This window comes from Canis lupus, chromosome 21 (genome assembly GCF_011100685.1).
Source record: "Canis lupus familiaris isolate Mischka breed German Shepherd chromosome 21, alternate assembly UU_Cfam_GSD_1.0, whole genome shotgun sequence".
Classification (NCBI taxonomy): domain Eukaryota; kingdom Metazoa; phylum Chordata; class Mammalia; order Carnivora; family Canidae; genus Canis; species Canis lupus.
This window is the reverse complement of record NC_049242.1, coordinates 46939386-46953040: the sequence shown is the minus strand read 5'-3', so window position 1 is coordinate 46953040 and position 13655 is coordinate 46939386. Positions and strand designations below refer to the sequence as shown.

The following is a 13655-nucleotide window of genomic DNA, read 5'->3' as shown; positions in this document are numbered from 1 at the left end:
AGTCATTTCCATGTTCTGTTGGAGGAAGCATAGGCACGTATATTACCTACGTGGCTGTTCTCTAATTTAAATTGATTTTTATATACTGCATATTTTTAATATATCACATGAGGAAATTGGAATAGGTGATGTGTGAAGTTCTTTCCTTAGCAGTGGAAAAGATCCAGAAGAATAATCAGGGAGTGTGAAAGTGAATGGTGTGGAAAAATAAAGCTTTGATTCTGGGCTCACAAACAGTATCCTCACAGCAAATTATAAGTGCAAATATATATATATATATATATATATATATATATATATACACATATATATATGTATATATATGTATATTTATATATATGCAAACATATATAGTATATATAAAATATATATCACAACATATTTCTTTCAACTGGTATGTACTTTAAATATAATATTTAATTGTCTTAGAATGAGATTAGATTTCATTTCTAACCAAGATTGAATAACAGGGATTACATTTACTCTCCTACCTGAACAAATGAAAAAAAAAAAAAAGGGGGGGGGGAAGGGGAAACAATGATATTAAGAAAACTGGCAACAGCCAATGAGGGACAGTGATGTGTTAAAGAGAGGACACAAATGAGATGTACAGAACCTGTACCATTGGCAACTAGAGGCCAGTATAAGGGCACTGAAGAACTCAAACAATGAGAAATGATGGGATGAACATCCTGCCAAAGCCTGCACATGCAATGGCCTCTCCAAGACCAAGCTGTGGTCTGTATCTTCCTTGGAATGAGGACCCTGAACATGAATAAAGCGATTGGAATTGTTTTGTTGCTTAATTTAGTTCCCAGGGTCCTGACAGAAAAATGAAATCATCAACTATTTTTTTTGGGGGGGGGCAGAGAGAAAGGGAGCATGACATGTGCATGTTCACAAGTGGGGGTGGGGGAGCAAGAGGAGAGGGAGAGAGAGAATCTCAAGCAGGCCCCATGTTCAGTGGGGAGCCCCACGTGGGGCTCTATCTCACAACCCTGAGATCCTGACCTGAGTGAAGATCAACAGGCAGAAGCTTAACCAACTGGGCCATCCAGGCGCCCTGAAATCATGAACTTTTTAAAGGCAAAGATAACGCCCCCTTCATCTCTACAACTCTTCACAGGTTGCATCAAAGTTGACAAATGAAGATGTTTGATATTATTTAAAAGAATAGAAACATCACAGAACTCTTCATATTGTACCCCACGTGAGCTCTGCACGTATTGCTAGCTCCACCTTTGGGTAAAGGAACTGAGACTTGATATGCTCACTGAGTCTCCCAAATCAAAGTACTTTGGATGACACGGCTAATAATTAACCCAAGATGCCATATTCTGATTTCTTTGTATTTTCAACTCCATCTTAATACCTCTCTGTTAGAGATAATAGTTGACAGGACTCATCGCCATTTACTGTTCATCCTCTTTTCACCCTCAAATTATGTAATGACTCTCCTCAAGCATCCAGTTTCTGTTTTAGGTGCTACTGGGAAAAAGAAAGAGGCCCTTTGCAGAGTACTTTTTCTGTAGAGTCCAGTTTGCTACAGTATGCTTTAATTTCATTAAAGTTTGCTTTATGATCAAGTAATTGTATTAAGAAAAACAATTCTTAAATTAGGACATAAAACTGCCCTCTATATGAAGAATACAAATACCCATTTGTATTTACTAAATTAACTTCACCAAATATCTTCTTATTGTACATACTCATTAGGTTTGATCTAATAAAAATCTCTCACAGTTTTAGAGATTGTTGACAAATGGAAGTCATATGGGAAGGTGGTTCCAATGTTGTCCATCCATAATTTTTCCAGATTCATCCTTTTTAAACTTTGGCTCACACATAAAATGAGGCAGAGAGTGACCAGAGAAACCGTATGTGGTGATAGTCAAAAACAATTTTATGGGAGATGACTCAGAATGTTATAAAAAGAAAAAAAAAAGTTGAAAGAACAAAAGCTTCTCCTTGTTTCCTTGTTTGACCTCCCTGTCTATCCTCAGGGTGAAATAATATGCTGCGATACAAATAAAATATATCAACACCTAATGTACAATTTTCAAAGTCAGTTAATGCTCTTCTAGTTCTGTGCTCCTAATTCCACTCAAGTCCTTCTGTCATGCTTCAGCAGAAAACACGCATCCTTGTCTTTGGTTACCTCTTATTTCCCAATCTTAAGGTATTTCTGAAGCACAGTTTTACCCCGAAAGCCCAAAGCTTCCTAATACTCTGTTTCTCTCTAGTTCTTCAGTCTCCAGATTGTTTACCAAAGTTCGAGGATTGCTGAGAGGAAACACAAACCCTCTAGTGGGGTTCTGTGCCATAGTTATCTCTAAATAGGAGTCAACAAAGCATTCCCTAAAACAAACAGAGCTGACTGGGTTCTTAACAAAAACAAATCTTGGAGTTTTGTTTGGTCCAATGTGAGCAGAAGCTGTCTGTGATAAGTTCTATAACTATGTACTATTCCAATTATCAAAAAAATTATTTTGACAAGACCCCTTGCAGCAACCCCCAGGGTATTCCATATCTTCTGAGCAAGTCACACACGCTCCTCTCTGTGCTTTCCTTTAATTTGCTTCTTCTGTCCCAATTTGCCTTCTTCCCTGACTCTGTAATATGAGTCCTACCAGTGCCATTGGTCCCAGCTCCATCTCGCCTTCCTTCACAAACGCTTCCTGAAGATGGAGGAATGACGGAGTATGATAACACCTCTGTGATTCCAAGGGAGTGAAAAAGATACAACTCATAACATTTCCAGGAGAAGAGATAGTAGAATAAGGTCATATGCCAAGATTATGATATGCCTTCAGGTCAAAGTGGTAAAGTATTATTTTGTTTTGTTTTGTTTTCAAATTATGAAGAAGATAAAAGGTATTTTAGAATCCCCATTTTTGCAGAAAAGAAAATTAAAACTCAAATAGTGGTTAAATCATTTGTCCAAAGTCATACTGTTACTAAGTTGGGTGCGATTCTAGAGTATTAGCTTCCTCTTGCTCCTATGACAAATTACAACACGCTGAGTGGAAGAAAGCAAGGCTACTGTCTTAAAATTCTATTGGTCAGATGTTTCACTGATGGAATGGTCTCAGTGAATTAAAATGAAGGCTTCCTGCAAGCCCCCAGCATGGTTGGGTCTGGGGTGACCCTGCACGTTCCTGCAGTGCTTGAAAGAACATTGTGAAATGGTTTGACGCCTTGCTTTGCTCCATCCAGAGCAAGATGATAGAAATTTCAACAGTTGATTGCTTTCTTCCACTTCTGATGTGCTGGGTATGGCCAAGATCTGTACTCCCTGATATTGTAACCACTTGCCACATATGGTTAGATTAAGTTAAATTAATTAAAAAAAATAAATCAAGTTTTCAGCAATTAACTATGTTAATTTCTGGAGGCTCTAGAAAAGCATACAATCCTCTTTTTCCAGCTGCTAGAGCCCACTCATGTCCTTTTTTTAAAAATAAGATTTTATTTATTTATTCATGAGAGACATGGAGAGAAAGACAGAGAGACAGAGAGAGAGAGAGAGAGGCAGAGAGACACAGGCAGAGGGAGAAGCAGGTTCCATGCAGGGAGCCCGACGTGGGACTCGATCCTGGGTCTCTAGGATCATGTACTGAGCCAAAGGCAGATGCTTAATCACTGAGCCACCCAGGTGTCCCCCACTCATGCTCTCAGCCATAGTTCCCATCCTGTCTTCAAACTCAGTAAATCTATATGTCTCTGTGTCTTCCACAGCCACAACTCCTTCCTTTTGTTCTTTTTGCCCACTTCGAAGGTCTCCTGTTTTACTTTGGGCCCATATAAATGATCTAGATTAATCGCCCTACTTTAATATCAACTGATTGGCAGCTTTATTTCTGTCTGCCACCTTAGTTCTCATTTGCTGTGTGACCTACAAATCCACAATATATTTATAAATAGAAAATACATTTATAAATAACTCATATGTGTAAGAGGAAATAATAATGCACCTTTAAAAAATTCTAAATTGGATTTCTAATAAAAATGCTGTATTTTAAATGTTTGGAATGTAGCCAAAGTAACCCTTTGTAGGAAAACTACATAATTCTGAAACACTTATATTATAATAAAGGATAAAACCCTTAAAAAGTCTGCAAATTACCCAAATAAAGAAAGAAAATGCTGATAATAAAGAGAGAAGAAACAATTGTAAAAGTAGAAAACAAAATCAAATAGGAAGCTTAAGCAGAAAATGATAATTCTTTAAGAAATATTAATATAGTAGAAATACTGGTAAGTACAAATAAACTATTTGGAATGAGAAAACTGCTATAACTATATTACAACAAAATTTTAAAAGATCTAGCAACAATAGCACACTTTAAAGCCAATCCATTTATTATTAATATTATTTTACAGACAGAGAGTGCATTGGCAGGGGAGGGGCAGAGGAGAGAGAGAATCCTAAAGTTGGGGATCCCAAGATGTAGCTCTGCTGGGGGTGGTGCTCAAATCTCACAACCCTGAGACCACAACCTATGGGAGCCAAAACCAAGAGTGGGACTTTTAACTAGCAGAGCCACCCGGGCACCCCTAAAGTGAATCCATTTTAAACCACATATAAAGTTGTCAAATTTCTAGAAAAATATAACTTTGCAAAACTTACTGAAATAAAAATGAGGAAACTGGATGTTATCTAACAAATCAGTGAATTGCAAGTTACTGGAGAAATGTGCATTATTTAGCAATTACTGAGAAAATCAATGATCCATATTAATATTTAATATGTACATCTGAATCACTAAAATAATTGTATGTGGATTTAGTAATGTAGAAAAAATGATATGTAAAAAATTTGGAAGAGATATAGAAGAACAGTTGTATGACTACAGGACAGGAAACTTTTTTAAATAAAGACAATAAGCACTAATCGTGACATGAATTTATAGGTTGATTTGACTACATAGTCATTTTATTAGAAGACACATTAAAAAAGAAAATGAAAAAAAGTGAAAAAAACACACACTGGAACCATGGATAGTTATTTGCAAATCAAAGGACTGATATCCAGAATATATAAATATTCTTTATAAATAAATAATTGACAAAACTTAAGAAGGGGAAAGATACAGTCATGTCTTATAATGGGAAAAACTAATTTTGTGTTACATTAGGAAAAGATATCTCTTGCTCATTAGCAATTAACAGATTGCAAACTGAGACTTGAGTGAACTACTATTTTATACTAAATCAGCAAAATTTTTGCTTTAAAATACCCAGCTAATGTCAGTAAACTGATAATGCTCCAATTCTGTTTTTATGTTGGTTGGTGGACATAATGTATGTTTATTATTATGTACACAATTTAGATAAAATATAATAATAATTATATGTTACAGCAGTTAAAAATAGATATATTGACATGGAAATTATTCACGCTTTGTTAAGATAAAATGGTTCACAAAAGAATATACACAGTATCATCCTGTTCTGTGAAAATGTATAATAGTATGTACAATATGCACAAAACAAAGTTTGTGAGAGAAAGTATGTGAGGTCTTTTTTTCCCTAGTTGGAGATATTATGAAACGGTTTTATGCTATATTAATTAATTAATTAATGTATTTATTTGGCTCCTTTTTCCCCTTGAAATAGCACAGATTGTTTTTAAAATAAGAAAAGGATAAAATTATGAAATATTTTAAGAGATAAATTCCAGTCAAAAATTTTTTCAGAAATATGATGAAGAAACTGATGCATTGTCTGATAGAGTTGGAGTTTGACATGAGGGAAAGAGAAATTTGGGAAGAGGATCACATTTCAGCAGAGGTAAAATGAAGAGAGCTCTAGAACAGAATGTGGTCTGTGGGGATTTTAAAAAGTATATGAATATGCTCCAAGGAGAAAGTTTCAGTAGTGGAAATGTATGTTATAGGGCAGCCCGGCTGGCTCAGCGGTTTAGTGCTGCCTTCAGCCCAGGGTGTGATTCTGGAGGCCTGGGATCGAGTCCCACGTCGGGATCCCTGTGTGGAGCCTGCTTCTCCCTCTGCCTGTGTCTCTGCCTCTCTCTGTGTGTCTCTCATGAGTAAATAAATAAAATCTTTAAAAGAAATTGTTTTAAAGTAAATGTATGTTATATTAAGTAGTTAATAGACTCGACTTCTAGATTGAGGAATTTAGACTCTATCCACTAGGTAATGAAGAACTTCGATGGTATCTAAACCATTTTTAACATCTCAACACGCCTTAGACATAATTACTCAGAATTGGTGATTGTAATATGGGTCCTTGCCACACAATTCAGTTAACATCATATATATATATATATATATTTTAAGACCAGCTATGAAAATTAAAAAAAAAAAAAACAAAGGCATCATGGGCATTTTTAAACTTCATTTATAAGGAATATGAAATTGGTAAAACATTATGAGGTAATAATAATAATGTAAGTAATAGTTTACATTATTTATTCAAGAGTAGAATTATTCTAAATTAATTATGAGAAATAGAATATTAGTGTTTCCAAAGTGTTCTAAATATGAAACTTGCTGCAGTAAGCTGAAGTACTAATTACTCTATCAGTAATGTTTATTAATATTTCAAAATGACATGAATCCTTGTTTACATCAGAATCATTTAAGAATAAATCATTCTCATGCTAACAATTGCCTAGGAATACTTAGAAAATACATTTCTTATATCCTGTAGTATTGCTGATAATTTTAAGATACTAGAATAACTCAGTAACCTGATTGATATTACGTATATGAATTGTGTGGCCTATATGCATGAGGAAGATTATTTGCAAATAGATTGGAAAAGTATATGAATATGCGTGATTAATGGGGTTAATTAAAGTGGGAGTAAAGACTTTTACTGGTTTATTTATTTATTTGAAGATTTATTTATTTATTCATGAGAGACACACAGAGAGAGAAGCAGACACATAGGTAGAGGGAGAAGCAGGCTCCTCGCAGGAGCCCGATGTGGGACTCGATCCTGACCCGGGGTCACCATCAGAACCAGAGGCAGCTTCCCAAGCGCTGAGCCACCCAGGCATCTCAAGACATTTACTGGTTTAAAATATTAAAACAGCTAAAACAATTTTAGGGAACTGAATTTGCTTTTTTTTCTTTTTCCTTTTTGTTGGGGGAAGAGGGATAACTAACAGTATTTATTTATAGAGCCCTTGCCATATGCCAGAAGAATTTGTTAACATGTGCATTGTATCTCAGCAACTAATCAGGCTACCTTTTAAAAATGAGGAGACTCAATTCAGAGTTTAAGAAGTTTACCCATGGGGAGCCTGGGTGGCACAGTTGGTTCGTTTCTGACTCTTGATTTCCACTCTGGTCGTGATCTCATGGTTCTGGGATTGAGCCCCACACCCGGCTCTGTGCTCAGGGCGGTCTGTTTGAGATTCTCTCTCTTTCTCTCCCTCTGCCCTCCTGCCTCCTGCTCCTTCTCTCTCTCTTTCAAATAAATAAATAAATAAATAAATAAATAAATAAATAAATAAATCTATCATCTATTATCTATCTATCATCTATCTATCTATCTATCTATCTATCTATCTATCTATCTATCTATCATCTATATCATCTTCAAAAAAAGAAAAAGAGAAATTTGCCCAGATTTGACAGGAAGGAAAATGGTAGAGCTCACTCAAATACTCCTTAATCACAATGAATCCTAATATTGAACCACTGCGAAATGTAATCAGGAAAAAAATTGACATTTTAAGTCAATAAACTTACATAGTTTTTAACCTACATTGTTTACATGCCATTTTCTAAATACTGAAGCTTATTAGAAAGAATAATATTCACAATGCAACAATTCATCTCCAGAGGTTAAATGGTTTGTAATTATGAAACTTAAATAAGTCAATTCCAATGCATAATCTGAATCTTTACTATTATATTTTCAAATATATTCCCTTTTCATCTCATTTTAATAGAAATAGAGAGGGAGGCTAAAACTAAAAGTTAGTTCAATAATATTTCCTACAAACATAGGATGCCCAGATAACTTTCAACTTCCCAGTTAAATTCAATTTTGTAACTTTCTAATAATAACCTTTAATATAGGACTTTTTAAACTTCTGTCAATTGATATTAAATTATAGGTATAATTTTCTGTGGAGAGTCCATTGCTTTTATGACACTAGTAGAGTCTGCAAAATCTCAAATGACAAAGGACAACTGATCTAAATAAAGTACATTCCCCTATTTTTGCCCTGACCCTAATGCTCTGTACACACCCTTCCTCTTTAGGATGATAGTATGCATGCAGTTCATTCATGTGTTCATGCATTCAAAAACTACTTACTGGGTGACCTAGATGTGGCCAGAATAAGGCAGCTTACAAAGCAGATGCAATCCCTGTGCTCCAGGAGCAACCCGTCTGCTAGAAGAATTGCATTAAAACAAGTAATCTCACAAAAATTTAATCAAGTACAATTTGGATGACTACCACGAAGGATTTCCGATGGCTTTGAGAGCACAGCACACAATAGAGTGAGCCGACCCATCTGGAGGGTCAGGTAAATTTTCCTAAAGAAGCAGTATTAAAAATAAGACCTGAAGGATGACAAATTCCTCTAAATGAGGTTGAAAAACAGGTACAGGATTGAGGAATAAGAAAGCTTTCAAACTTTAAGGACTCCAAAGACAGCAATATGCCTGAGAGGATAGATAAGAAGTGATGAAAAATCCAGTTAGAGTGATATGCATGGGGGGCTCATTAACACCTGCCCAATTCTCTCTCCCAACTTGGACTTTCGGCTCTACCCACCCCAGAGGCATCCACATTTTATTTGGTTCCAGCTTTCTTCTGACCCCACACAGATGCCCTATATCCCCCCTCTACTGCGTCCTCCAAAATGCTGACAGTGCAGTGTGGTGAAAGACACGCCGAAGGGGATCATGTTGGTCTCCCTCTGTTGGCTCCCTTCTACATTCAGGTTAACATAATTTGAGGGGCTACCTCTCTTTCTATACCCGCCTCTTACCCTGTTACTGTTCTCACTGTCAATACTCCAAACCTCACCACTCACTGTTTCAAACACTCCCCCTCTTTCCCCTCTTGTTCACCTGTGTGGGGATGCACATGCATACACACGTGTGTCTGACCAGTGTTTTCAGATCTTGCTTTATTCCTAACGATCCCTTCCTGACCTGACTCTGTTCCTCTGCCCATGGTTATTTCTTCTAGTTTCCAACACACCCTTTTCCTGATAAATTCTCACTTACTCCTGAAACGCACTTGGAAGTTTAACCTGCACTATTGAGTCCTTCCAAATTCTCTCATGGGAGATCACATTTTCTTCACTTTCTGTCCGTTCATAAGATGTTTTTTGTTGACACACGTTAGTTTTAATTTCTAGTATGTTTAATTATCTTTCTTCTTGACCATGCTGAAGACCATCAGTTAGAAATCATTTAGTTGTAAGGTATGATACCCAACTAAAAACAGCCTGAACACCAAGAGTTATTATCTCACATGAGAAATCCTAATATAGAGGAGTTCTAGAGTTGGTTAATTCTGTAATCCAGGATGTCACCAGGATCCAGTAATTTTCCATCTTCCTGCTTGCCATTTTCAGAACACTCCTACATAATTACAAGAGTGCTATAGCAGTTCTAATTTAATAACTTTCTGAATTACTCCTTTGGCTATATATGACCATATGCCCATTATATATTTCATCAGTTGTAGATTGCAGAGTCCAATTAATAAAATAATTTTAAAAGCTATCAAATTAGACCCCGAGAGAAATTATTTACTCAGGAGACCCCAATATATCATAAAGATATGCAAAGGCTTCAAAGAATTCAAAGTATTCATATTCTTAAGAGATAAGGGTTGTACTAGAGCAGCAGAGAGGCAAATAATGTTGGAAGGTGATTAAATGTACAATCAAAACTCAAGCATTTGATAACAGCAGAATCCGTTTACTGGTATATAAACCAACACCAGGGAAATAAGTCTAAAATATAAAGGAATGAGAATAGAAAAAAAAAAGATGTAATTAGTGAAACACACATGATTATATAATGCTGCAATGAAGACTGATTACTTAAATCAAGAAGAATGGGCTTGTGGAGTGACTGGCTGTCTCAGTTGGTAAAGCATGGAGCTCTTGATCTTGGGGTCCTGAGTTCAAACTCCATGTAGGGCATAGAGCTTACTTTGAAGAGGAGGAGGAGGGGGCAGGTAATGGATTTTTTTTTTTCAAATAAATCTGATATTTAGGTCCAGAAAATAGAGTGCCTGAAAATAGGCTGAGTGTAGTTAGTGTTTTTGGAGGAAAATGTGGACAGTTAAAACCTAGGAGATGAATGTTCATACTTTATTAGGAAATCACAAGTGGAAGTTGTTCATTCTCAGACATTTCTTTTTAAAATTTCTCATAAAATGACTTTAGTTGTATGAACAGTGTATGTGGTATTAGACAAAGTAATTTTCTCTAAAGTAAAAGTCTTTTGTTGTTGTTCTTTTCTGTGTCTATCATTAGAAGGCTACCGTGGAACCATTCCTGTTTTTATACATAAAAATTTTAGACTTCAGAAAACAGTGGACTATCAAAATGATCTGGAACCTAGATTGCAAGCTTGATGCAGTTCATGGACGGTTGTTGACAGAGGTGGAACTTACAAATTCCCCAAAAGTATTATGAGGCTTTACATAATATTCTACGAAAACACATTCCAGGATGTGAAACTCTTAAATCATTTTTAAGAAGGCTAAGTATGTGACACTACATCAAAACAAGCCCTTCTGCTCCTATTTCTTGCTTCTGAGAGGGGCCTCAAGAGACCTCAGAAATCAGGTTTCCATAGTGTCAGCTTCAAAGGTGTGTCTGACAAAACCTTAAGCTCAATAACTGATTAGATAATCATTCATTCAGTAAACAATCATCCATCACCTCTTGTATTGGTGCTAGGTACTGAATTAAATGCTGTTGAGTAGACGGATAAATGAGGAAGGATGGAGGACGTAAAAATGAATGAGCAAGATGTGCCTTTACATACTCTATTCCTGTGGTAGAGTACAAGATGGATGTCTATCCAAATGTTACATATATATTTAATAAGTGGAAAAATGGAAAACACTAAAACAGAAAATAAGGAGATACGCGAATCAATTACAGTGTACATCTACACGGAAATGATATATAAAGTAATGCAAGCAAAACTTACAATGAATTTTAATGAGGTGTTATTATTTCACTCATGCAATGTTAACCAACTGCATCACTTTTGTGAGCAACCCAATGTCTCCGTAATTCATTCGTCTCATATGAAAAAGGAGGATACATTCTGTGTGATGGTGGGTATGTATCATTATATGATTGTCAAAATACATAGAACTTACACCACCCGGAAACCTAATGTAAACGATGCGCTCTGGGTGATAATGATGTGTCGATGCAGGTTCATCAAGTATAACAGAAGCACCACTCCAGAGAGATGTAATAGTGGAGGGGGTTGTATGTGGATGGGAGTGGTGGGGGGCAGAGAGTATATGGGAAATCCGTATTTCTGATAAATTTTGCAATGAGCTGAAACTTCTCTGAAAAAATGAAGTCTATTTGAAGGAAAAAATTACTACTACTACTATTGGATTATAACCTAAAATCTAAAATAAATATCTGTGAGTCTGTTCTGATACAAATACATGACTGAGTGAATACAAAAATGGGGGGGGGACAAATAATCCTTATAGAAGAATTCTAAATAATGTACACATAGCTTCCTCCTACAGCAGGTGAAGCTTAAATGCCCTTCCCTTGAGTGTAGGCTGAACTTAATGATTCATTTCCAAAGAATAAGGTGTGTTAAAGGACAAGTGTTATCTTTGTGGAGAAATCTGGCAGATGCCATCTTAATCAAGTGATGAGGATTAACATCACCAATGACGTCATGTACCTGATATAACAGTAAGAAGAACACCACAACTTTGTGATGTTGTTTGCAAAGATGCACAACCCTAGTGTAAGCATGAAAACCTATCAGACAGCCCTGGTTTAGGGGATGGAGAGTCTACAAAATAGTCGACCATGACTTCGAAAGTGTCAAGGTTACAAAAAAGCAAAGAAAGACTGAAGAACTGTCACAAACCAGAGGAAACTAAGAAGAAATGATGACTAAAAATGCAATGTGGTACCTGGATACCCTGAAATATAAAGAAGGACATTAGTAGAAAAACTGGTGAAACTCAAATAAGGTCTGTAGCTTGGTGACAAGATATCGATGCTAATTTCTTAGTTTTGATAAATGTTCATAGCCATGGAAGATGTCGACATTAAGGAAAGCTGAGTGGAGAGTATACAGGAACTCCCTGTACTGTCTTTGTAATATATACATTTTTAAGTCTAAAATTCTTCCAAAAGAAAATAATTTAAAAGAATGAGGATAATAATACTTCCTTCTAGAGTTTTGTGAAGATTAATTATGTTCATATGGGTACAGCAGAATTCAACACATCTCAACTATTGTATTATTACTATTATTATTTTCTAAATTTGTCCAAGACACATAAGCATATTTTTTAAAGGATTTTGTTTATTTACTTGAGAGAGAGAGAGAGAGAGAGCGCACAAATGGTAGGAGGGGCAGAGGGAGAGGGAGAGGGAGAAGCTCACTTCCTGCTGAGCAGAGAGTCCTACCCTGGGCTTGACCCCCAAAATTCTGAGATTATTACCTCAGCCAAAGTCAGTTGTTTAATCACCTGAGCCATCCAGGTGCCCCAAAGCATACGTTTTGTAAGAAAAATAATTTATGTCTAAAAAAAGAAGTTGATGTTATAAATGATGAGTGGGCCTATGTCCATGAGAATATAAACATGACAAAGAATTAATACCATATTCATGTTCAAAATATTAGTTTATCTCAAATAATTAACAATGGCTAAAAGTAAATAAAAAGAACTAGGAATTCACATATTATTATTCAACGTATTTTACACATTTTAAAGGTGAAAATTAAACATTTTATCTATTTTATGCCAACAAAACATTAAGCATATGGAGAAGCCAGAGAATATCTTTTTTTTTATTTATTTTTTTTTTTTTTTTTAATATGGCTCGAGTTAAAGCTTAATGAGACCAAGGGCATGCTTCTGTGTCAGTAGTGGTGTAGTGCAATTTAGGATTTTGCTGGGCTATTGCTGGGGTTTTAGCAGCATCAGTAGGAGGCACGAGGAGGAAGTGAGAACTGATGCTTCAGAGAGACACCTTCCCAGTTGTAAAGAATGGCTCCAACGTTTATAGTCTAATGTGTATGGCGGGTTTAGGCATAGTTGGACAACTGTGTGGGGGAGTTGGCAGGAAACAGTTTAAATCACTCATCTCAAAACAGTATTTCTGTGCAGCAGGTGATAATGAAAGCATCAGTATCATTTACACTATTTTATTATTCAGGTCAGCGACTGACGGACATACAGGGAATAGGAGGATATTATCTTTTGCCAAAGGAAGAGACCTGGGAAAATGTCAATCAGGGTTTCTTAACTGCTCAGAAAAGCAGGCTGGCATCCATGGAAGGACCCTCATCCTAATAATAATAGAAAACCGAACCCCTAATCCAGGAAAATGAAATGAATGCTGGTTTTACAAATGGTCAACTTTGTAGGAAAATAGGAAATGCTGCCTCTTGGATCTTTACGTAAGCCCTATGGGAAGC

At 36.0% G+C, this 13655-nt stretch overlaps 1 protein-coding gene and 1 non-coding gene across 2 annotated transcripts in view; one reads left to right on the top strand and one right to left on the bottom strand.

Annotated features, from left to right (window-relative positions):
• The window catches only part of LUZP2 (leucine zipper protein 2), a 551161-nt gene that overhangs the window by 39663 nt on the left and 497843 nt on the right, over nt 1-13655 (bottom strand). The gene's annotated exons all lie outside the window — the stretch shown is intronic.
• On the top strand, nt 3113-3243 carry LOC119865050. The gene has a single exon (XR_005375918.1). It is a non-coding gene; the product is annotated as a small nucleolar RNA SNORA9 (small nucleolar RNA).